Below are 26,895 nucleotides of genomic sequence, written 5' to 3' on the forward strand. Positions count from 1 at the left end.
TATGCTGCCTATCTAATGTGTCTGTGTAAAGAGATGCAAAAAAAAAGTACATCAAACAACTCTAACTCAGATCTCCAAGTCAAGCATCCAACACTTTGGAAGTTCCAGAATTAAAGCTGCTATTCTGCACACATCCACTCTGCAAAAGAAATGCAAATACATGCTCACTTATTTCTCTTCCCATAAAGCCTTATTCTGTGCAGAGGCTGGACAGAGCTCCCATAGTCAAAAGCTCTTCTGGATTTTATTTTCTTCCCTGTGTGATTCATGACCCTCAAGACAAATTTTTTTGCATGTTAGCACAGTTTTGCCCAGAGAGAGAATGATTCATTTCGACATGGGCTTTTCCTCGATGCCCATGACTTTAACACCTGAAGGAGCTGCAGATATTTATGCCTTTCTCTCTGTAACACCTCTGTGTGTTGAGAGGGTTTTCTTGGCCTCATTTCTTCCGAGACTGAACTACAGAAGGGTTAAGGTGAAAGTGGTTGCTAATTTGGGGTGCCTACTCTGTGGCAAGGAGATAGCTGCTTTCCAATGTCATTTCTAAGGACAAAGCTGAGCTGTTTGGTGGAAGACTCTCAGCATCTCCAGGTTCCCTCCAAGATGGGAAACTCGCAATAACTGGCCACTTTTACACAAAATGGCTTGGCTGGAAACCTTTGGCAGAAGCAAAGCCAGAATCCACTTCTGCAGTGCAAGAACCCCTGATACCCACAAGGGCTGCAAATTAAACCCTCCTGCCGGTGGCTGTAACAGGGTCTCCGTTGCCTGACCCCGCTCATCACTGCAGCAGGTCCCTCCCATGCGATAAACAACACAGTTTGTGAGGAGGAAAGTGTATTTTATCTGTGGGGACTCCAGCAGAATGCATTCATCCCAGGCAGCTGAACCATGGAGGCAGAGGGAACTTTATTTCCCAGCTAGGGGAATGAAATTTTCCATTTCAGAGGATTTTCTTCTTAACCACTGAGACCTTTTTTCCACCTGGAATACGGACTCTTTCAACTCTTTTTCATCCCACAAATTAAATTACAAAATTTGCTGACTTTGAAATATTTTAAATTTGGTATCAACCCCAAATCTTTCCAAAAAGTTATATAAAAACAAGCATTTCATATAGAAAAAATTATGAAATTAAAAGAAAACAGAATTTTATTCTGCAAGTGATAAAATGGGACATTCTGCCATTGCTTAAGTGCTTTTCTTTGAGCACGGCTTTTCAAAACATAAATTTCAATGAAACTTTTTTTTTTGTTAAAAGTGTTAATGACAACTTCTAAATCATCTGTATTTCCAGACTGCGATGGCAGGCCCACTCCTAACTTAGCCGTATTAATTTAAGACAGGGCAGGAGGTGTGTGTGTGCATGTGTTATTGTATATACATATAGATGTAGGTTAAACAAGTAAAGCACTTTATATGTATATATTTGTAAATATACACACATATACATACATGTTCTCCTTACAGTGACTTAATGCCAAATGTTGTTATTTGGGCATTAGATTACAGGCTCAGCGTTTTCTAAGACTAACTGGCTCTTTAAGTGGCTTGGGATGAAATAAGACATCCCCTGGAGCATCTCAGTTAAGACCAGTTGTTATTAGTCATTGAACAGCCTGGCTGTGAGAGACACAATCACACACATCCCTATCCCTCCCTCTTTCCTTCCCAAGCTCTTTCTTCTGTTTATTACTTTCCCTGGTGTATTAAAGACTCATCATAGTTATAAGCTCCATCTCGTAGTCGTCCTTAATCAGGATGTAGGAACACAGGTTCAGCTCCTGTCTTTGACACAGCCTACGTGACTTCAGGCAACTCACTTAATACCTCCAGGTCCCAGTGCTCCACCTGGAAATAGGTGGAATAAGTGCAAAATAGGGAGAATTAAGTTCCTTTTTCCCATTCTTAATTCCATCCATTAAAAATGCAAAATCTTCAAAGCCAAAACTGCGTTAATATATGTTTCCCCAACCTAGAGTGATAAGGTTAGGATCTTAATTGGGCCCTGCAGGTTACACCACAGTACTAATAATTAATGACACTAATTATTTGGTGTGCGTGATCGTTGCTTTTTAATAGGCGCTGGTGTTTTCTACAAAGTGGGAGCTACGATGGCAGGATCAGCTTGGGCCAGTGTTTCTTGCTGTTGCGGAGTAATTGAGCCTGGGGTATGAACTTCCTGACACTGAGACGTCCGACCTCTAGAAAATACAAAGAAAATCATTTTCCAGCACATTGGAAGTATGCAAAAGGGGCAAAGATGTGTCTGGGAGGGGTAGAAAATGAAAAGAGAGTTTTGACTGCTATTTTATCAGATGAGGAGAGAGAAGAGGGGGCAGAGGAGCTTCCCCCTAGCAACACTTCTTAGCAAAGTGATGAGCACTGAAGTGACAAGCCACCACTGCCCTTTGCTTGGGCCTTGTTTCTTTCTGGTATTGCCTGTTCTGCCGAGAATCCCACCTGAACTGGAGCGTCGTCTTTTCTCATCCCATCTGTGACACTGATTTAGTCTCTGGCCTCAGGCAAATCACTTAACCTGCCTTGTAAAATAGAGACGATCATACTCACTTCATTGGTCCTGCGCTGATTAATGCATTAAAGCATAATATACCTTCTACCGCATAACATGGTGTTACCATCTATACACAGATTTATAAATATTTATATGTACATGTGTATATATATCATATTTTTCTAAATTTAGTTTCTTTCTCTCTCCAAAAAGACCAGTAAAATCTAAGGGGGTTTATAATCTGACTGTAACACCAAGTTTGCAGCTGTCCCTTGCAGGAACATTGATCCTATCTCTCGCAGACAGCCATGTCTCCCAACCACTACCTCTGTCACTCCCACCACTGCAGTTCCAGCTGCCAGAGGACAAGATTTCTTCAAAGAGAATCTAAAGGATCTGAGGTTCATTTATATAAAGGATTTGCTTATAACTGATACACTATGGGATACAGAAGTCATTTATAGCTTTTCCTTATGGTTCATTCCTATGCACTTTTAAGTGTTGAGAGATGAGAGTGTTGCTCGACATTCTCCTACACCAAAGCTGCTCTATTTAATGCTATAGAATAAGGTAAAGTAAGGGGTCACTTCCTCAGATAGGGTGCATTTGCCTAGCTCTTTTGAAGTCACAGCAAAGTCGTAGAAGATCATCCTGTCTGAAGCCAATATAGCTCCAGCAAATAGTCCCAGGTGCAGAGCGGACACTTTCCAGAACATTGGGAAGGGAAAGAATCACCCGTGGCTTCATCAGCTGGGTCTAAACTAGGAAAGCAGGCCATTGCCACTGGATATACCCAAGGCATACATTTTTTATTTAAAAACAAACCAAAAAAGGGAGGAAATTTCAACAGATGGATAGGCACAGTGGGGGCTATTAAGCCTGGTTGTATAAATGTAGTCTTCTGAAAATGTCTACATCACTGATTGCTGGAGGCACAGAGGTATTTTTTTTTCTATGAGTATTTTATTCTTCTCTTTAACCACTTACTTATGACTGCTGTTGGAAACAGGGCTCTGGACCAGCAGGGCCCTCTGGCTTGACCTAGTATGGCTGCTGTCATACATTTTGCGTTTAAAACTAGATTAGCCAACATGATTTTATTATGATACAACTAAAACTTTAATGTGGAAATATTAAGTCCTTTTAAAAGGTATTAACTGGGCACTAACATCTTTGAACTTCTCTAAGTCAGTTATAACAGAAAGGATTCATCTTACTTTTATTTAGACCTTTAAGATGTGGATATCCACATAGCTAAGAGAGCCACCTCCAGCTCCATCAATTGCCCTGAAAAGAAATGGGAATTTTTAAGATGCAACTCCTCTGCAGATGTCTATGTTAGTGTGATGCTTTAAAAAGGCAAACCCTACCCTAAGTGTCACCACTGCTCTTTGGAAGAGCTACACCCAGGAATAGGCTGCCAAAGGCCTGAGTTGGATCACCCTCCTCTCCATTTGTCTTCTTTCCATACATGCCCAGAACAAGTGCACATCTCCAGACCAAGACATTGAACCTGATCAGACTTTCCTCCTTCAGACAGCCTTGGTGCTCAGACAGAGCATGCATCTGAGTGTCCACCTGCACACAAATGACTTTGGCTGTAGGCAAATCTCGACACAATTTGGGGCTTGCACCAGTCCTTCACCAATCAGTGGAAAGCTGAGATGATTTCTCCCCTTGAATCTCATTAAACCGGTGTATTTCTGTGCTGAGGACCACCTGAGCTATTTCAACATCTGCTTTAGCGTGAGGATGCCACCATGGGTTGTTAGAGGTGTCAAACTATGTTCTGTTGACCCAGACCTATCTGGGTAGAGAGAGAAGCAAGGAAAAAAGACAGCTGACCTTCTGTCCAAGCAGCGAGCCAAGAAAAAGAGCACGAGAGATGTATTTACTTACGTACTTACTGATGTAGTGGAGAGCAACGCTGCTAAAGGCCGGACCTCACCCATTACAAATAGACCCACCAAACAAAACCCTTCTCCCGGCCACCCTAGAAATGGGGGTGGAGGAGGCTAGAAGAAGGGAGCACAGCAAATGGGGAGAGAGAGGGAAAAGCAGAGATCCTGCCAAGGAACGACGAAGAGGACGGGAAAACCACAGAAACTTTGGGGGAGGAGGGGCGAGTGGGATAACAGTGAGAAACAAACGTTGGCCTCGGCGATTTTAAGAGACAGAGAAACTCAGAAGTAATTTTCATAAACTTTTAAATATAGCTTTAAATATTAGTAAAGCTTAAGCCAGTGCATACAAAGGCAAGTTCCCTTTGAAAGAGTTCCATAAAACCATGAAATGCTGTTGATAAGACTGTGCCAATTTGTAAAGCCTGCCACAATCTCTGGCTCACGTTTTCTCTCTCTCTCTCCAATTCTCTCTCTTTCTCTCCCCCCCTCTATTTTTCTCATTCTTTCTCTCCTTCCAAAAGCTCACTGTGCTTTGTGAGTCAGAGGAGCTGCAATGACAACAAGAACAACAACAACTAAAATCTTTATTTCTGAAGCCGGAGCATCTTCTCGGCAAGGAGGATAATGCGTGTAGTGTCCGCGTTTGATTGATTCAGTAAAAATAATGTCAAAGTGGCATTTGCAGAGGCAGATAAAAGATTCTGATGAAAAGTGCCCAGTGGGGATAATGTAAGTAAACTCGACCCAGAGTTTCTTAGCTTTTATTAGCAAATTGTGTTCAGCCTTAATTATAGGTTTGCCAGGGCCTGACACTTGTCAGTGTATTTACATGGAAAGATTGAAATGTTGATAAGGGTCTTTTTGAACTGAAGGAAAAATAAGTTCAGCATGGAGGGGGATGGAAGAAGTCCCTCAGAAGGTGTTTTTGACAGGTTCTCTGTGTCATTAGTTTAAGTTTTCAAGATTTTTCTTTTTTTGTGTGCAGCATTACTTAGAGGATGTAGCTGGGAAGAAGGTTTTGGTGTGTTTGGTGTTGTACACAGAAAAAAAGTATTTACTAAAGGCAATCAAAAGGCTGGAGGAACACAGGCTGGAGGGACTCAAGGTCATACAACACGACCATGTCACATTAGCTGCCGCAGTCCCAGTACAGAGTTTTTCTGCCAGACCAGTCCTCACCTTACATCCCTCCTCCACAACCTTCTGGGAAATTTTTCTTCTTATTTTGCACCTCCCCTGCTGTCTTTTGGTCCCAGCATCAGGTTGGTTCCTGTTCGCTCAGATCACCCAGGTGATAAAGCATGAAGAATGAAAAACAGATTAAAAATGTATTAAAATCCAATATAAGAAAGGAATTAACAAGAGGTGATTAAACTGATGCTTGATCTTTCTGTGATATGAGTTCCCATAATGTCTCTCCCCTGGGTGGGGTGGTGGGGTGTGCCGCAGACTCGGAATTCTTTCTTAAAACTTTGATTTTTTCAGCTCCTGGAAGTTGACCCTGCCCATGGCCCAAGCTCCATTTGAGCAAGTTGGTGGGCTTCAAGAATTGCTAGAAAAACCTCTTGAGGTGATCAAAGCATTTCACTTCAACACGTTCAAAGACCAGGTTTGTGCTTTTGCTGTTGGAGCTGACTCTGGTGAAAAAACAGACCCAGAAAAATAAAAGTATTTGTTCAAACAAGAACGTTGGACACAAAGGGAACATTTCGAATTATGCAAACCAAAACCACAACAAGACCTGATTTTTTTGCTTTGTGGAAATTTTGTGTGAATTTGATTTCATCCCTTTCTGAGAGGTGACTGTACCATTAGTTCAACAATTGCAGCATTTCTACGAGACGAACAGCCTCTCCGCAGCCAGCTCAAGAATTAATCCTGGAATTAATTTTGGCTGCATGCAGCTACAGCCTGAACAAGTCAGTTCATCTGCAACAGCACCTCAGCACCCAGACCACACACGGTGCACTGGACCAGACTAAGGGGGATTACAGTGCATCCATCCCTCCTCACATGAGCAAATCCTCTCCTATTATACCACAATGACAAAGCTAAGTACAATCTGTTCATACAGAGGTCAAAAATTTCCTGTTTTATCCCATCTTTGCTTTTCCAAAGAGATCCTGAACCACCACGGAGAAGGTGGCTCTGCAGGGTACACTGGCTCCTGCTGGTCCTTATTATAGAGACAAGGCTGGGACATGCAAAAAGGTGTTAGGCTGGCCCATCTCTGGGGACAACGGGACAAGATGCAGGGGAGACCTTGTCAGAGGAGGAGTGAGGAAGAGATGGTGGAAATAGCTCTTCTTCCTGGAGAAAGCAGTGACAGGCAGATGGGGTAGCCTTTACCAAACACAGCTCATGGGCTCCATATTCAGAAGAGACATCAGGATGCTGCATGGCCACCCCAGAACGTGGCCCACCCTCTGAAGCCCTCTGAGAAAGCCCCAGCTCCCAGCACCTGGTGATGTCCCAGCCCCTTCCCCACCACAGCACCCACCATGTCCTGCAGCCATACCATCCGACCTCCAGTCATGCCCAGGCAGGCTGGTCCAGCCCCATTTGTCACGTAATGACTATCATTACACGACAAAGACGTCTAGAGGCAGCCACCTCCCCACCCTGCGTCACATGAAATTTCACACAATGGGTCAGGAGAAAGCACAAGAGCCTACCCTTTGCCTAAGGCTCCCAACTGTAATGTATAAGATAATTATAAGGCTCCTTTCACACAATGTGGAAATCTGGTGTGCATCCATACCCCTCCTCTCCTCTGGGGCAAATGCAGCAGCCTTTTAACAGCCATCAGCAACACTCCTAGAAGATCACAGGCCCTCCAGAGAGGAACCCAGCACAAAGCAATGGTGAGAACTATGCACGGCACAGTGCAATAGCGCAAGGGACAGACAACCCGTGCTCAGAACTGCAAAAGAAGTGAAAGATCCTTTGTAATCCCCAGAAATCATGTGCCAGACTCACTGGGCCCAGGTTTTGCTGTCTTCTAAACAGCTACACAGACTTGTCCCAAAGGCAGGCTCAGCCTCATCTTTGTAATAAGCCACCACTCCCATAACCTCCTCCTCATATAAAGACCTTTTATATCTTCTGCAACAGCCAACACTGGCAAGGAGCCAGCTCCTCACCTGGTCTAAATGTATGCAGCTCTAACCATGGGTGGTGTTATGCTGAGTTACACCAGCGAAAATGCAACACAGGCTTTGACCACCATAGTGTGCCTATCACTTCTATATTCCTGCAACTTGCAGGACATTAAAGGCCACAGTAAGTCTAGACGCATTAGACATGTGAGGACATCTTCAGCTCATACTAGGTGTGATGCCTCCATCAAAGCAGTTGAGCTTGGCATGAAATGATGAATGGCTCAGCCTCCTCACAGCTAACTTCAGGCATTTAAATGACCAAGGCTATCTCCATCCAACTGCTTCTCTCACCCTATCTGTCTCCTCTGTTGCCTAAGCAAGAAGGTGAGGGCCTAAGCCTTGGCCTTAGCTGTGCTCATAGCATTATGCAATGGGCCTTTGTCTTGCAGATGGGGCAAAGTTGCTTGACTTCTGTGGCTTGGATTTCTCCTCTCTGATGATACACTGCCTTTCATCGTCACCTCCTCCCCACAACACACACAGAGCATCCACAGAAAGTTAGAAAAGAGAATTTATTACTGCATAGAAAAGATGGCCTAATTACTTACTCCAATATGTGGGGTCAAAACTTTTACGAGGCACTTTAGGAAAATGTCAGAAAAAGCACTGTAAAACGGCACTGAACATTTAGAGCTCCTCTACCACCTCAGCAATGGCCACATTTCTAAAACAGGACATTTTTTTATGCTTGCTATAGGAAGGACTGAATTCCCGTTGTACAGTTAAAGGGACGATAGTCTTCACCTAAGCAATAGCTGTTCTAGGAAAAGGTCTCTCCCTTCCCCCTTCAAAGTAGCCTTTTCTATTAGTTCTGGAGATTGTATCAGTTACACCCTATGCTATTTTAGTGTGTGTATTTGGTTTGGACTTCACTCAAATGTTTACCTAAGATCAGGGAAGCAAAAGGAAGACAAGGTTCAATGAATTACAACTACTTTTCTGAAGAGAATTGCTCACTGTTCTGTATTCTTTCTTTTTTCTTCCCTCCCTCCCTCCCTTCCTTCCTTCCTTTACAAAATCTATGGAAAAACCTCCTTTAATGGTGCTGTAAATCTTTGGATAATTGGTCCTCTAATTGACATCTAAGGATGCCCAGATGCCCATTTCCTATTGGGAGTTTCTATTCCTGTTTTTCTGTACCCAACAGAGCAAAGACACATAGGAACTTTTGTGGACTCAATATTTTGTGGGCCCACACAGGGACCTCACAGTGCCATAGTCACAGGTAACGAAGTAAAGATGCAGGGAGTGCAATCACTGCAGCCAGGAGGGCACCAGGCAGCAGGCACAGCTGAGTCACTCTTCAAAGTCCATTTGTATATAAACGTCTGAATCTGCAGCCAAACCCCTTCCACTACGAACACCTCGAGTCTGAGCCTGTGTTAAACCCAGACTTGCTTCATGCCCCAAGTTTAATCAGCAGCACATGTCTGTAGCACAGACCTGATACGCACAAATTGTTGTTTCTCCCATGGCAAAGTCACACGCCTGAGGGCATGCAGATCAAATGATCTGAGGTCTTTTCCAGGAGGGACCCAAGACCACATGCAGATGGGATCTGTAGGCATCCTGAACAGCTCGGCGTGCTGCATTGCATAAAGGCATCTTGAGTCTGCAAAGCTAGGTAGTGGAGGGCTGGCAACTTCAGTTTGCTCTCTGACTTATTTCCTGAGATACAAAATAGACGTAGGCAAAAAGAGCAGTAACAAAGGCCCAGCAGCTATCCAAAAATCCGACACTGACCCTGCTATTTAATCACAAGCAATAAGAGAGAAATGGATGATGACTTTCTGTCAACCACTAGCTTACCCGTTCTCTTTCTTTCTCAAGGCATCTACAAAGCGGAGAAAGATTCAAATTGCCTCATTCCAAGCATTTCTTTTCTGTAGTGTCAAAAAGTAAGATATGCCTGAACCACTGGTGCTTCCACTAGCATAACATGTTTCCATGAAATACAGGTTCTGAGCCTGAAATTCCTTTCTGCAACGCAAAACACGCCGGTCTCATGTTAAGGTATGCGGCAAACTGAAATGCAAAGGAGTATGCCAGGATTAGCACAGAGTTTAAGGTGCAGAGGTCATCAGTGCTTAACAATAACTTTCTCGCAACAGTCAGCAAGGAAAAGTGGGTTGTGAAATAGAAGTAAGAACAAGTCGTAAAAACTCAGAATTATTTGTATTTCTCTAGTGTCTAGAACAAGAAGGAAAATCTCAGATGGGAGTGCTCCTGTAGAGAATATTCTGTTGTATTATTGATCATGTTTATGGTATTGGTACAGCTTTATAGGTGCTTATTTGCTGAAAAAGAAAAGTGTTTGCCTGGAGGCATGTGACGTATGATTAAGCCTCACTTTAGGTTTGTAACAAAGGCCACCCACACCCTTTTCAGACCCAAGCAAGTATTCGGTGACCCAGCTCACACAGACAAAAATGGCTGGATGTGATTGTACATTCCTCAGCCCACTGAGTGGTGATTGGCTACAAAATTTGGTCCCCAGAGATCATATTGGCTGCGTATGCCATCTAAAGTCTTAGTGATAATTAGAATTATCTGAATCAATTCAGATAATACACCAATACACAATTATTCAGTCATTAATCTTCATCTTTTTATAATCATACTTGATTTCTGAGAATGCATCTGTGATTCAAAAGAATTTGGCCCAGTAGTTTATGTTAACAGATTTTAACCTATTAGTAATCATTAGCTGCTCAACTGGATTATTTGCCAATTATGTTTGATTTGGCACCTGGGTCAAGTGGTATTTTCTGTGTCATGTAAGTACATGATGATGTCAAAAATTTTTTTTAAAAAAAAAGTAATGAGGAAGTCATGAATGGCAAATGCTCTCACTTGTTTCAGGTGCTTTTGCCTGGCACGATGGATGAGCAGTCAGAGGTATAGCACTCACTTTCTTTTTTTTTTTTTCTTTTTTTTTCTTTTCTTCTGTGCTAACAAAACCCAATGAGATATCCCATATGATCAAGCCCAGGACCAGTTTCTCCCACCTGAGGCACTAACAGGATCACCTAATTTAGGCAGGTACTTGCTCTTGAGGTAAGATAGTGATAACCGCAGAACAATTCAGATATGAGATAATGTGAATCACCCTCAGCAGGTGACTATTGAGCTCTGTTGACTATAGAGGAAACATAAAGTGACCATACACCATGCTGCCAATTTAAGCACCTCTAGTAAGAATTTGAAGTTTGAAGAAGTTAGTTTGGGTCTAGAAGGATAACTCAAACAGGCAATTTTACAAGGGCTGTTCTGTTGCCTGCAACCAGATCCAGCAAAGGACTCTGCAACCTAATATTGTTTTTATGTAATATATACACAGCAGCTGTCCTTTGGAGACAATCAGGCTAGAGTCCCACCAGATGAACATTCACCCTGCGCGTGATGCACAAGTAGGCTAAAGTAGAGAAGATAGGGTAATAAATATATAAAGGCAGCGTCAGTTCTTAGATAACTGGGAATAGTGACTGTCTAGCAGTTCACCAGCAATTGCACGACCAGTTTTGCTCACCTGAAAGATTTATTGATGGCTTGTTAATCACCTGAGAAATGAACTTGGGCCAGAGAGAAGTAAAACACATGCAAGTTCCCATCCTAAATTGCAAAGATAATTAGTTCCATCATGAAGGACAGATTTCAACGTGTGCTTGAGCACTCCTCTGGGCTGCCTTTCTAATTCTGAAATCTTTGCTCTGACAACCCCTCTTTTCAAATCAGCAAACATTTTGCTTGGATACTAACTTCGGCCTTTGACCATCATCTATTCTACAGGTTCAAAACACCAAAGAAAAGGAATTCCCTTATCCCTTCAATGGACAACAGAAATTAATGTCAAACTTTAATCTTTCTGCCATCCTCAGTCTCAGACTGAAAACATGGTAAAATTTGGGGACAGAAATATGTCTGTATTCCAGTGGCTTACTGCTTCCGCCAGATGACTATTCTGCATTTGGCTACAGAGCTTAGACACACACACACACACACTGGGAAGCAGAAGATGTGAAAAGAACCAAGAAAGCTGAGAAATGGAAAGATCAATCGTTAATCCCCAGAAAGTACCGTTTGTGGGCAGCATGGCTAAGTTTAGAAATCAAAACCTATTTCTCATGAAATAATCGTCACTAGAACAAAAAAGCCTGCAGCATAAATTATTTCCTTTGGACCCTATAATGCAGAAATGCTATTTTTTAACTCGAATGTATCACTTGTGTTTTCAAACTGTGTCAAAGTCCTTCATATCAACATAGTATTAGATAGAGGTTATTCCTCTCACTGTGGAGCTAGCTGCAGATATAGTATCTACATCAACATCATGGTTTCTACCTAGCAAATTAATTCAGAGCATGTCGGCAGTGCGTAATTTTTTCCTCCTTTCTTCTCTCATATTTTCTTTGTGTTTATTTCTGATTCAGTTATCACTAAAATACACATTTTAATTGTATTGTACAAGATTCAAACTTCCCCAGCTTTGAACATTCACATAAACATTTTCACTCAACTTACCTTCACACCGCCTGGAATCCTTGCCGAATGTTTGACTGCCTGTCTGCATTATACAACACAAAAAATTTTTCCAAATATACGCACAGCTTTCTAATGCATATACACCACACAGACATGCTACACACACATACACATTTATCATATCTAGATATATAGAAATCTATAGATATAATATATAGATATTATATATTTAATGTAGAGATATATAGATGAATTGTATAGAATACATACATATTGAATAACCACATAGATCTAAAGAGTAATAAGGAAGTCCAGCTGCAATAGCAGGAGCTCTTTGCCTGTGAGACCTCTAACTGGTATCTGTGCATATCTGGGTATGCAAGCCATCCCACAGAGTAATAAAAATCTGCTACAGATATACCTATTCTTTTATTGTTGTTCTTCAAATGTGCCTTAGACAGAATTTTTACAAAAAGCGAGGATCAACGGCTGTCCAAGTCCCATTTATTTCACTGGGCATTGAGTCAAACACAGAGGTTCTGATATTGGGGGGAAAAAAGACTTCTGTATGTATTTAATATTAAAGTAATTGCCCCCAAATCAGCAAGATGGCTTATGGGCTTAAGAAACCCTTTACGACAAGGTGAAAGTCAGGTAGGTTGGTAGGTAGATAGACAGACAGTGCTTCCTCCAGCTGCTCTGTCGTCTGGTTTGTTATTCATTGATTTTCGCTCAAGTATTATTACACCAGTGTTCAGTACAGTATGGAAGTGCAAAGTATCACTTCATCTGTCTAGCTACCTATTCTTTAATCTACTTATTATGTTGCACTGAGACACGATATTACCTGCATGTAAAATTGTGCTGGTTTTGGCTGGGGTAGAGTTCATTTTCTTCCTAGTTGGTGGTATAGTGTTGTATTTTGGATTTAATATGAGAATAATGTCAATAACACACTGATGTTTTAGTTGTTGCTAAGTAGTGCTTACATTAAGTCAAGGACTTTTCAGCTTCTCATGCTCTACTGACTAAGACGACTGGAGATGCACAAGAAGCTGGGAGGGGCCACAGCTGGGACAGCTGACCCCAACTGACCAAAGGGCTATTCCACACCATATGACATCATGCTCAGCATATAAAGCTGGGGAAAGAAGAAGGACGGGGGGGGATGTTCAGTGTGATGGCTTTTTGTCTTCCCGAGTAACCGTAACGCGTGTTACGGCCCTGCTTTCCTGGGGATGGCTGAGCACCTGTCTGCTGATGGGAAGTAGTGAATGAATTCCTTGGTTTGCTTTGCTTGCATGCTCAGCTTTTGCTTTACCTATTAAACTGTCTTTATCTCAACCCACGAGTTTTCTCACTTTTACCCTTCCAATTCTCTCCCTCATCCCACCAGGGGGGAGTGAGCGAGCAGCAGTGTGGGGCTTAGTTGCCAGCTGGGGTTAAACCACGACAAAAATCAATAGCTATATGACAAGCAGATGATAGATTAGCTGAGGGCAGGAGGATTTAAACTTTAAAAGCTAAGAACAAAAGAGCTGGCTTAACCTGGCTTTAGCTGGCCCTGCTCCACCTTCCTCTTCTGACTCCTGAGCCAGGCCTCCTGGGGCCAGACTTCCCACAGCGTCCCTAGGCTGATGCCTTAAAAGCACCTTTCAAATAAATCTGGTGTCAGTCATCCCTGTTTTCTTCCCCGCAGCATTATGCAGCAGAACTTCCCTCGGAGGGAAGAGGATGTGTGTGTGGGACAGGGAGGGGAGGAGGAAAGGGGTGTACAACTTCAAAAGTAACCCAATTCAGAGCACTCAGCCTAAAGCAAAGAAATTAAGATCTGCACTTCTCCCAGCTGATTGGTAGAGGAGATGAAATCCATATGGTGGTCTCAGCACACTTCCTAGCGGCCAGGTGCCTGTATGGTAAATAATGCAGACGGTATCCTGCATAGTCCGTCCCAAACCCACTGAGACCTCAATGTGGCACCGCTGCGTGGAGTAGCCCTGAAGGAGACACCTAAAACGCAGGCATCGTCCAGATTGGGAAAGCAGAATGACTGCATTTCCCCGCTGCTCTTGGTTGAACAGCAAGGGCCAAAGCCTAGCCATGGAGAAATCATTTGGTTTGTTGCTGTCTTTAAGAGGAGATGGGTTTGCATATGAAGGACATGGATATGGCACTTCCTACCACACCACAAATTTGTAAATTTAACCCTTGCATGGTGCTCCTTGGTAATCATCCCCCACTTATATATGAGGGGTTAGAGTTTTTCTAAAAAGTTCCAGAAAAAAATAAAGTGTATTCAAAACCAAAACAAGTCACCAAGGCAAGGGAAAAGAAACTGGACACATTTCATATCAGTGCAGCTTGAATCTCATCCTACCTTTGCAGTCAGCAGCCTGGTACCCGCTGATGTCTGGAAGGGTTTAGGGCCAGGGATGGACTGCACCCATGCTGTGTGGACACAGGCAGGAGCTCCAGAGCTTACACGTTACACCCTGTTACTTGGGAACAGCTGAGGAGTGACCACCACTCACTGCAGAGGAGAAGAGGGATCTCCCCTGTTCACAGTATGGCTTGCTTGAGGCTGACCTAGGGCTCTTACCTAGTACAAATATACCCTATGGCAGAGGGTCTGCAGTGTGCTCTTACCACCAGGTCACATCCACATCTCGCCTTTTGGTTCCACCCTAAATCTCCACGGAAAAATCCACCTAACTCAAGGAACACATGCTCAGCTGCCACAGCAACTTTGGCTTTGAGAAAGCTGTCTTGATCATTATGATCTGATGACCTACCTCAAAGATATCATCACCATCTTCAAGAGCCATCAAACGTTATTATTCCACTTTATTAAAGATGGTCCTTAAAATCCACTCCTATTAAGGTGCCCCTAGAGACCCTTTCCTGAAGGAGGCAAGGATTCCCATTGACTGAAGCAGCCTTGGAAGCAGGTCTACAGTCAATCTCAATGAGCTAGAAATGGGGCCTTCTCTTACTCCTTTTCTTGATTTATATCTGCAGAGGCAACACACAGCTTCTCCCCAGGAAGCCCAAGGAAAGAGAGTTCCTCATGGTGAGTGCGGGGCTGGAAGGAGAGCCTGGGGGTTAGCCTTGCCTTTCCCGTAGCTGCAGGGGCTGGCTGTCTTTCTCAAGGATTGTAACATTCATGCATTCTTGCCATTCCTCTGCCAGCCTGCTTTTGCATAGGCAAAGTAGTTTGCAAGCCCATGACCATGTTGCCAACCGTGGCAGCTTGTTATCCTGAGCAACCCCTGACATTTTCATGTTAGAGCTGGCCTTAGCTTCCTATTGCATACAGGCAGGACACATGGCATCGTGACTGGCTGATGCTCTCACTGCCACATGTTTAGTGCATTGTTTCTGCAACCACAGATAAATAAGATATCCTAATAGTAAGATTAACTTTTGTGATACGGCTCCCTCACTGCCCTTTCTGGCAATGCATTGCCAGCTGACTACATGTTGCCGCTCCAGTCACTGAAAGGTAATGTTAGCTCAAACAATGAGTCAGATTCACAGGAAGTTTCACAGCCTGTCATATACATTTTTTTTTTTTTCATTACTTTGGAGCTGAACGGTATTTGATAGCACTACCTTTCTCCCACCCACATGAGTGAAAAAGGCTAACTCATTCTTCCTCTCTCCTACCCGTTTCTACCAGCTTTACACATCCTCTCTGCTTTGGCTTGGGTCCACAGCGTCTGACATCCTCTACTCCTGCTACAACCCTTTCTGCTTGAAAAGTGGGGACAAGGAGAAAAGGTGGTTTGTTGGACCGAATGCTATCTATCAGTTCAGTTTCTAACTCATGAGGAAAATTTCAGTGGAGGTTAAACTCCTCTGGCATGTGCTCTCTTTTAATTTCAGTGTTGAGAAGCTCTGAAATGATATTTGCAGCAACTCAAAGTCACATGCAACAGCTGCCAAATTAATGCTGAGCCTTTATTCATGGACTAGCTTTGCTAGTCCTGATGACACCAAATGGAAACAAGCTGCAAAAACACAGCATAGGACCATACCATCGTTCCTCTCCCACCTGGCAAATTCTGATGATCAAACACTAATTTATTACCTGTATCAGTCCACTGCAATGCACAGGGTGGGGAGGAAGCTGTGCTGTCTGGAGAAAAATGCCTGGGTCATGACAGATCTCAGCCTCCAAAGTGCCTCTTAGACCTTCTTCTTGGTGTGTGTTCTTGCCCTGCGGTAGTAGGGCTAGTGACCAGCTGATCTTTGCCAAGATCTCAGGCTCATCCAAACTGCCCTGGTGCCACTGCCCCCACAGACAAATGCATCCACTGCACCTTTACGTTTTCCCTATTCATGGGTTAAACAACCTCCAAGTACAGAACAAAAGAGTAAGAAGGCTGCTCCACCTTGCACGAGTTGAAAAAAATGCCCTGCCACTATTCAGCCAGCTGAGCAGAGGCAATACATAATTTTCTTTTTCCAGGAGAGCTCCTCCTGCCCCTACAGATCTCCTTACTATTCACCACTGGGCCAAAGCTGTTCCCAGCAGCAGAGACACATTATCCAACAGCCCCCACAGGCAGCTGTGCATTTCCCTCATAATAAGCTAGGTAATAACTGAAGGTCTGGTTTTGAGCAGCGAAGGATGCTGACCTCAGAAAATTCTTTGCAAACCAACGTGTACAATGGCAGTGATGTATTGCTGGAAGTACAGTTTTGTGTTCAAGAGGAAGTCGCATCTAGTAAAAGCTCTGACACCTGATTTGCCTGCAAACAATGCACCTCCTTCTGCAAGAAGTGTCCCCAGGAGAGGAGAGAGACAGGGAGAATGCTGCGACATGGTGAGTGAGCTGAGGAAACCAGCAAGGAAACCGAGAGACGGAGCGTGAAAGAGTTTGAACAAAGAACAAGGTCTGGCCAAAATGCCTTCAGATTTGTCAAAACCAGGCAGCCCCACAGGGCTTCTCACAGGCTCAGATTCAATTTGGGAAATCATCATTTCAATGTATTTTAATGTTTTTTAATGTTTTTGTTGGTTTTGTTCTTTTTCATTTTCAGATGGGGTTTTCCTTTCAAACTGGACTCAGATTTTTTTTGTGACTGTTATTAAATTTAGCATTCAGTTATTTAGTGTAAATACACAAAAAAGTTTCCTCCTGCTCAAACTGCATGTTTGTGGGTTGAACAGCCATGCACTTTTTCTTTTCACTTCCTTTTATCTCATTGACAAAAAGCACTGAAAGTTTTTGTTTCAGATCAACTGAAGGCGATTCTTAAAATAATTTGGCTTAGCCACCCCCTCCTACCCAAAATCCTTTATTCATACATTTTTGGTAAGAATTTCTGGAGCCCTCAGAAGCCATAACCTTTGCTCTGAGTATCTGTACCATCTACTTCTAGGAAAGCTGCCTGTAAATTACTAGACAAGATCACAATCAGATGTTTCCTTCTCTGGTCTTTCTTCTTTACATCTCTTACAGTACCAGTAATGCTGCTTCCTTTTGGGTCTGTATACTGAAGAAGCAGCACAGCTATGAGAAACTGTGATTTCAGAAAAGGAAGCAAAAAATGTTTGCAGTCTGTAAACCCAGGGCTGAGCAGGGTAATAAAAAGAGGCCACAACAGACTGTAAAGAAACAGTCAGTGCTACTCTGATTAGACCACTCATGCAATTATTTCTGTATCCTGTTTGGGATGTTAATAGGAATAGTTTGTGATGTTAATAGGAGTAAAGATTTTGACGATGGATGCAAAGAATAGTGAATCGTCCAAAGATCTTTCTTACTTGTTCATTAATTAGAAATTTACTTATGCCATCAGTTTTTATAATCTTTCCAAATTTATTCCCTGTTCACCTAACCGTATGTCCACCTTGTTTCAGACAATAATGTGAGGTGCTTTATAAGAAGTTTATCATTTTTCCACTGGGAAAACATTAACTGAGATCTGATGGCTTAAAATACTCTCATTTCTTTCCCCTTTAAATCACCTAAGAGTGTTCACTGGCCTGTTACTCGTCGCACCTCAACCGAGGCCTCTTAGCTTCTGGCATTAGCTGGTAAGGTTTTCAGTATTTCAACGCAACCTGGTTAAAGACTGTTTTATTAAATAATTATTTCTTGATGGCATTTAGTTGTCTTTTTAATCCTTCTAGGATCTTGGTCTTCATGAGGAATATGGCTTTTGGTTTCCAGGAGGAATAGGGCTGGGATAAGAAGTCCAACATCCATCCCATCACATTGATATCATGTGACCACACACTGTAGAGAATACATTTTCTCTGATCTGTTTTAAACTTATTGCCTTTCATTTTTCTGTTGAAAGTCCCCTTGTTTTACTGTTGTAATAGACGATGGTAGTCCAGCTCAGTTTGGTACTCCAGTGCCCATTTGGCATACTTGCATATGGTCCTTGACAGACGGATGAGGATGCATGAGTGGATAATGTCCAGGACCATGCAACCAGAGAGGTCATGGCGTGAAGGAGGAGAGACAGATAGGAGAAAGTAGATTCCCACGTCATACCACCCCTGGAGAGGAGGTGACCATCCCAACCCATGGCCAAAGACAGCCAGATGCAGCTGGTTGGTGGAACAAGCCTTTGGGTCAAGGATGAAGGAAGATCACAGCTGTGTGCCAGAACACTGTGAGCTCTGGCTTTGGCTGGAGAAAGGTATGAAGCTGGACATTTGTGCATTTATGTGGTTATGAGCCTCACAGGACTTCCTTTGTGAAATTGCATCTGGGAATGCAAGACAATGCATGGGCACTGCAGAAGAGCAAGCATATGACTTACTCTAACAAAAAGACAAGCCAGGTGATTATGAGCCAGTCCCAGTTTCACTTTGAAGCCTAGAAACATACTGGAACGCATTATTCACCAAACCATTTGTAAGCAGGCCAGAGAATAATAAGATGAAACATGAGTTTGTGAAGAACAAATCATGTCAAATTAATCTCATTCCCCTTAATGCCAGGATAGTTGGTATAATGGATGGAGAGAACATGAAAATCTGATAGAACAAAACTATTCTAAGGTTTGTAGCACATTCCTGTAAGTCATCCTTATCGGAAAACAGAGCTTGAGGCCTGGGTATGATCACTGAAAAGCAGCTGCAGGACTACTTGTAATACTCAAAGAATGACTATCAACAGCCTGAAGATGTAGTAGGGGGATTTGCTGTGTGCACTATGGAAAACATGTCCCCACAGTTGAAAACCACTTGATGAGAGACTGGGCAGTAAATACATAGAATCAGCATATGGTGTTATCTCAAGAGAGTTTTCAGAAACTCCAGAAAAGATCAAGATTTGTGTTTTCTTGGTAAATTGAAGAAACGGTCAGAAATTCAAAGAAGTGATGCTTAGCCCAGGCAAGCATAGAAATATATACTTGGGAACTCAAAGACATAAATGCCTAACAGATGGCAGCTCACTAGTAGCACAGACATAGATGAATTGAAGAGATATGCTAGCAGAAAACATGACCTGCAAGGAAAGGTTTCAGAAACAAGATTTGTTTAACCTAGAAAGGAGGAGATTCAATGAGGACAATCAAGCTTTCCTCCCATGCATAAAAGGTTGTTTTAGAGATGATAGCAACCATTGTTCTTCAGTGTTACTGAGGATAGGACAGGAAAAAAATTGTTCAATCTGCAGCAGGAAGGATTTAGGTTATCTATTCAGAGGGCATGCTGAATAACAAGACCCATAATCACAGAGTCTAGATGTTAAGGAAGGCTGTGGAATCTTGTCCCACAGCCTTTAAGACCATGGTAGATGGATATCAGTAGGGACTGCCTAGGTATGCCTAGATCCCACGTTAGAGCAGAGTGGGACTAATGTCATCTTGTCTGCCTGGACGAAGGCATGCAACGTCTACCTGGATGAAAGACAACACACCTTCTATTTAAGCTATGTAATTTTTTTTCCAGGCTGAAGATGAAACTTTGGTTCAGATTTCTGTAATATTATACCAGCTTCCATTTCACTTTCCCTCATATTTATCTCATAACATAAGTTGTGTTTGTCTTTTGGATTTTCACTTAGAAGTGGTGGGAAAAGTAGAAAAAGGGGGGCTCTTATAGAATAGATTCACATATGAACTCTTTTGAATGGTAGAAGAGACTTCCATTGCTCCTATCTGATTTCCCATATAGACATGGAATAAATTCACCTCAACACTGAGCCTGAGTTGCTTAAGTGAAGCACAGAATTCAGAAAGGTATCTAACCCTATTATGGAAAACATGAGAAGAAAAAACAATACTTTATCAATTTAGCAATTTGTCCTGAAGTTGACCTCACTGACTAAAACATGAGTTAAATTTGTGAGGCTTCGTTTTCCAACAGTGACTTTTTCTTATGCCTTTCTCTGCTGGATTACAGATGCCTTTAGAACTAGAGGATTTTTTTTGATTGAAGTTAAATTCACCTGAGGATCCGCTAAGAAGCATAAGTTGTCAAGACTCTGATGGTCTGGGATAAGGGCTACTACAACTGCAGAAGTATAGTTACATTAATTTTTCATTCTTGGCCAGGGTTTGATATAAGTTATAGTGGCTAGAGGCAAGTTTATTTTCCTCCTTGTGTTCAATGAAAAGAATCCATTGGAAGGCTGTCACTCCCTTGGCATGTGACTTCTTTTTCACTCTGTGGTACCATGAGGTCTTTCGTTCCATTTCACTTTACAGTCTCCCCATTGAGGAGCTGTGATTTATTGTCACAAGCGAACACAATATGAATAAAGCCTTTATGCTTTCTCATCTGAGATGTAACTGAAATGTTTGATATGGTGCTTAGAAAGTCTACATTTTCACTGTAGATCATCCAACAGAATGTTCCCATAAAGTGCTAGAATGTTATTTAAGGTGAGTCAGTTCAAAAAGAAAGTCAAATATCCCAGAGTGGGGGGGAATGGGAAGGGAAGGGAAGGGAAGGGAAGGGAAGGGAAGGGAAGGGAAGGGAAGGGAAGGGAAGGGAAGGGAAGGGAAGGGAAGGGAAGGGAAGGGAAGGGAAGGGAAGGGAAGGGAAGGGAAGGGAAGGGAAGGGAAGGGAAGGGAAGGGAAGGGAAGGGAAGGGAAGGGAAGGGAAGGGAAGGGAAGGGAAGGGAAGGGAAGGGAAGGGAAGGGAAGGGAAGGGAAGGGAAGGGAAGGGAGGGGAGAGAAGAGGAGAGGAGAGGAGAGGAGAGGAGAGGAGAGGAGAGGAGAGGAGAGGAGAGGAGAGGAGAGGAGAGGAGAGGAGAGGAGAGGAGAGGAGAGGAGAGGAGAGGAGAGGAGAGGAGAGGAGAGGAGAGGAGAGGAGAGGAGAGATGTTTGCAGATCCAGGAAAAAGGATACCTCTGTTTCAGATTGGAAATGTACTGGAAAAACACTGATCAGAGAAATAGAAGAGTTGCATACAGATCTGCCATGCAATTTCCTTGAAAAGAATAACGGAGGATCGTTCCCACCCTCTCCATCACAAAGTCAGGAAGGTCTAGTTTAGTTTACACTATTTTGTTTCTTCCCAAATGAACTGAGTTGCAATAACTCAGTCAGGTAGCCTAGAAGGAGTTCTGCAAAACACAGAATGACTTCTGCTAGCCAGTTCTCAGACCAGATATTACCTTACAGCATTTTCCTGAGAATCTCATAGTTTAGCTGAAAAGCATAAAGAGACATTGAGGTTTATTCTGAATATATTTTAAATATAATCTATCCTGTAGCACAGAAAAAAGCCTTCTTTAACGGTTGTAATGACACAGCCCCTGGGATCTTTTGGCATTACTGCCTGCTACGCAGATTTCACCACTGTCCTCAGAAGCACCTGATACTGGACAACAGAAATTATGGGATACAAAATATTTTATATTGTCTATATTCTGCCATATTGACCCTAGCTGATTTATGTCTGTGCAAAACACATTAGGACTACAGGACATAGTGGGTTTTGCAGTTAATGTACTGATCTACTTTCTGTCCGCATTTGTGGTTTGATGTTTTGCAAGTCACTAACTTTTTCTGTCCTGTAGTTTCTCCATCTCTACAACAGGGACCTGACTCTCTATGGAGATCATTTCAGACTCACTATTAAGCAAATCAGCATTACTAATATTGTTCCCTGGCATCTCTTTTTTTTTTCCTCACAAAGAACATACATACCCAACCTGTGAGGACTTTCCAAACTATATTCTCAATCTTTGAAGACTGTCTTTTGCAAAATTTTCATCACGAATGAGGAAAGGGTTTCCACGCAGAAAAATAAAACTTAGCTTTCCATTTTGACTGCAGGTGAGGAAAGTGGTTGTGATTAGAGCAGTGCGCAAAGTTAATTCAGGAGCATCAAAGGTGGCCAAAAGGCGTTGAAGAATGAAGTAGAAACATTCTTTAAAAATTCAGAAAGGATAGAGAAAGTGTACAGAAAGGAGCTGAGAGGTGGAGGCAATGACAGTATCAAAGGAAGGAAGAAAGAAAGGAAAAAAATATTGTATGCACTCTTTCATTTCAGTTGCATTTTCCCGATTACCACATTCATGGAGTTACTGAAAGACTGTATCAGATGAATAACAAGTATGCCATTGCCAAAAGTAAAAGTCCAGCATATCTGTTAACACAGATTGGGCTGGACAACAACAGCGGGAGAAAAAAAAACAGTTGTCCTGGAAATAGAAAAGACTTGAGATGTCCAAGACCTTTGTTAGGAATACACTTTGTGTGAGACATTGTACAAAGTTCTCTTACATTAAATAAACTGACCACTGTGCAAAACATTAATTTGTGCAACAAATTACAAATTTTGCATTGTCTATTAAAAGGATGAGCTTTTGTGTTCTCTGTGGGTATTATAGATACACAATAGTATGTATATATATAATATAAGAGATGGCTATTATATAGAAAGTCTGGATGTCTGTAACATACAGAACATACCTGTGATGTACACATCAATATGTAATTTGAACTCACCTTCAGAATGTTCTGATTCTGAGACACAGGGGATCCCTATTATTTCCAGAACCCAGGGGATCCCACCATGTTTTGATGGAGTCACTTCATTATACTTTGGTGTCTTGAGGACAAAAGATTGGGCTGGGGACAGGGGGAAGAATGGGCCCACTGAGGATTCCCAGAAATGTAGTGTATTATCTATGACAGAAGCATACTGCTTCCTTGAACTTAAAAGCTTTAAGAAAAAAAGTAAAAATCAATTCATCCTGGAAGACCTAATAATAAGGAGCAAAACTGTTCTTTCTGGTACTGTTTCTGCAGTATATGTGTCCCAGTTACATTTCTGTGTCACTCCTGGAGTGTGAAATTGAGAGCATGAAGCTATTAGTTTGGTGGCCTGTGTATCAGGAAAGGGATGAAAGCTGTCTGGCTCTTGGCCTCTTTCACTATGTGTTTGTTTGGAGCGAGGAATTTAAAAAGTAAAAAATAAAAAGAAAACAGACTACCAATGAAATAAAAGCTTAAAATCAAGACGCGCTCACTGCTAATGAGTGTGAAACACACTCATTTCATTCTCCCATAGCAGTAGCTGTTTGGAAATGGAAGTGAGACCTGAGCATCTTTGGAAACAAAGGAGTGGGAAAAAAAAGGAGAGAGGAGGAGGGAAGTGATAGCTTGGGAAAGGAAAAATCCTGTGAGAGTTAAACTCAGGTTGGCCAACAAAGCAAGGGTGTCCACTGATGTGGCCCTACAGTGTTCACTGTAGGACGCATAGTTATTTTCCACTGAGACATGGGAGGTAGTGGTCCCAGCTCTGCCCTCTGCCACTTCACCCAGTGATTTAATGCAAGAGACAAGAAATGACCTACTGGTCTGCGAGTGATTTTAGTTTCAAAAGAAAGTATTTCAGATGCTGACTTGTATTTCTGATCAAAACAGAATCATTGAAGTGTGCATAACTCAGCTCTGGACGGATCATGAAATGCCTCTGTCAGAGATGTGAAGGGCTGCAGAAAGCAGAGATATTATAACCCCCGGCTGGACGAGCTAGCTCAGGAAATAAGAGGGGTGCCTGTACTCTACACAACAGGGGCTATACCTAAAGTCCTGCACTGCAAACCAATTCCTAAATACCACATTGCATTGCAAAGGGCTCAGTCTCCCCAAGACACCTGGGTCCTGGAGCCAGCTCTCTGTGTACTTCACATAAGGAGAAGTAGACTCTGACTGTGAGTAATTTAAAATACAGAAACAACTGCCGGAGCCTGGCTCGCCTTGGCTTCTGGGCCTTCTTCAGAGCTGGGGACTTTAATGCTTGCTCTAAATCCTCTGGTGCTCCAGTCTGTAATCTCTGTGGGTCTCATTTCCCCACCCATCAGATGAAGATGCTTTTGCTCTTCAGCTTATCTATTTAAGACTTAGCCGTAATGTAGCTCTATTGCCTGCCCTGGAGTTAGTTTTGGTTTATGCCAGAGTTAGAAGAAGGTAATTAAACTCTATGTGTATTTGTCTAGCTGTTTATATATATCAAATACATACCTCTCAAGGAAAACTTGACAGCTTCTGTTCTCCTGATTATCTTCTAGTCAAACTAGGGAAAAAAAATGCTTTCCATTTTTCTGTCTTTTTTCTGTCTTTTAATTCTGAGTAACAAACAAAGAAAAGAGGAAATTATGACATTCACACTTTCAAAAAAGGAATCCCAAGACAACTAAGAAAATTTCTGCCTCAGAAATTCACCTTCTTCACAAGTTCTGTTTAAGCACCCATATAACAGCTGTGAGTTGCCTACATAAAACAGAAGAGTTGGAAGAAACAAGTATTTCCCTGGTCTTTAGCAGTGTGGTATTAATACATGAGAAAAAAGATATCTGGTCATTTATATTGACACCTACAAAAACTGCAATCTCCCTGTCACCAAATAGAACAAAAAATACAGTAAGTAGCAGAGAAGTGTCCTTACTCAATGCTTCTTAGTTTTTTTTTTGAGTCATAAATACATACTTGTAAAGATTAAAAAAAAGAGCCACCCTTAATTCAGCCACAAGAAACTAAAGTAGATACGTTTTGATTTTTGTTTTTCTATGAAAATGACTAAGAAAGAAGAAACATTTGGGTCTTAAAGACTGGATTTAGTACAGAGTAATGTTAACTCAATCACTTGGAATTATTCTTATTCCTTAATGAGTCTTGGCTGTGTAGTAAGTATTCATCTGACCTCAATTTCTTAAAATAGGCTGCCAAAAACCGAGACAATGACAACTGTAAGGTAACACTGATATGTAACTACCATTAGTGTCAAGGGAAGCTATACAAACGAGGGGAGAATGAAGCTCATATTATCTTGGCTCTCATCTCCTGTCTGATAAAAAGAAACATAACTACCAACACGGCAAGCTACCAGCAAAACATCTTTCCCTAGTCTAATATCCATAGTGCCTTGATTAACCAGTGATGGTGGAAACAATACCAGCAGCAGAGCTGGTGAAGTATGATCCCTTTGTACTCAGCAGAGCCTTAATGAAAAGCTGGAATGACATCTCTGCTCATAACACCTTTATCAGTTCTCCAGCAGAAATTTGCCTCCTTCCCTGCAGACATACACATTTCTCATTGTTTATCCCCTCCAGCACTTTATAAGCTAGAGGAGAACATGGACATTACATGGAAGACTTACAGTCTTTGGTTGATCTAGAATTTAGTTATCTAGTCAAAATCAATTGTGTAGGATCTGTCTATACTTAAAGGAAGAAAAGGTCATTCATCCTATCAGTAGGTGTTTTCCCCAGGAGAAAGAATTTCCCTACTGAAGTATCTGAATACAGAAGCTTAATCTCCCTGCTGAAGAGCTTGACTGTGGGAGACAAATACCGTTGGACAGGTTTGTGTGGCCAGAGACTAGGAAGACACTGTATGGTTCAAAACTAGGGCCCAAATCCTTTGATTTGAACCCGTATTCCATGGGTCCTCTAACTTGAATCAGTTAATCAGAGGTGGATATGAGTAAGAAAAACACAATGATGACACTGCACAGCTTTTGTCACCAGCACAAAGGTGGTGAATTGACAGGAATCATTACTGCAGAGTAAGCAGTGCATGAAACACACCATCCTACAGCAATATACAGTACCAATGTCTCAAACATAGCTACTGATATTTTTCATACGTGTCGATTAGGATTTCATAATAAAATGTTGTATGTTTCATGCTAAGACATTCTAATTTCTTTTCAACCATTATTATTAGTTCTGCAACAAGTTTTCTAGAATCATTACCCATTTAGACTTTCAGGACTGGGGTTCCCTTGAGGTTGGATTTATCTCCCTATCTTGAAGCATCTATAACACAGGTGTCTACATCTAAACTAGTCACCCTCAGCTCCCTTTACAGTCAATAGAGAGGAAGAGGCGTCTAGAGAAGGTGATTCATCTCATCCTAATATAGATATCAAACAAGTATCAGATTAATTGCTCTCTGGAGAGATCTGTTTATCTCTATTGACAACAAAAGGAGCCTAGAGTGACTAACGCAGACTTACCTGTCTATATGTTGGCTGCCTACAGTTAGCCGAGATAAATCTCAGCCAGAGCTTCCTTTGATCAAGTAATTCAACCACTATCATGAAATGAAAAGGATAAGAAGGGCAAGAGCGGATGAACGGGAAGGACAGAGTAATTGTGTGTTACCTGATCAAAAATAAACACACCAGTGGAAGGACATAATCTTCCACTAGCCCAAAGATATCTTGCTTTCCATTTGTCCAGACTGGACCTGGGGGAAAGACTGTATCTGCCCTCAGGAACATGCTCATATCTCTTCATGGTAGCCTCTGTTGATAGATCAGAGCTGAGGATCCCCTGAGCTGACTGGACTCATCAAAGCCTATCTCAGCGAGTGTGAACACTACGAATTACAG

This window comes from Platalea leucorodia, assembly GCF_965183815.1.
Source record: "Platalea leucorodia genome assembly, chromosome: 4".
Lineage (NCBI taxonomy): Eukaryota > Metazoa > Chordata > Aves > Pelecaniformes > Threskiornithidae > Platalea > Platalea leucorodia.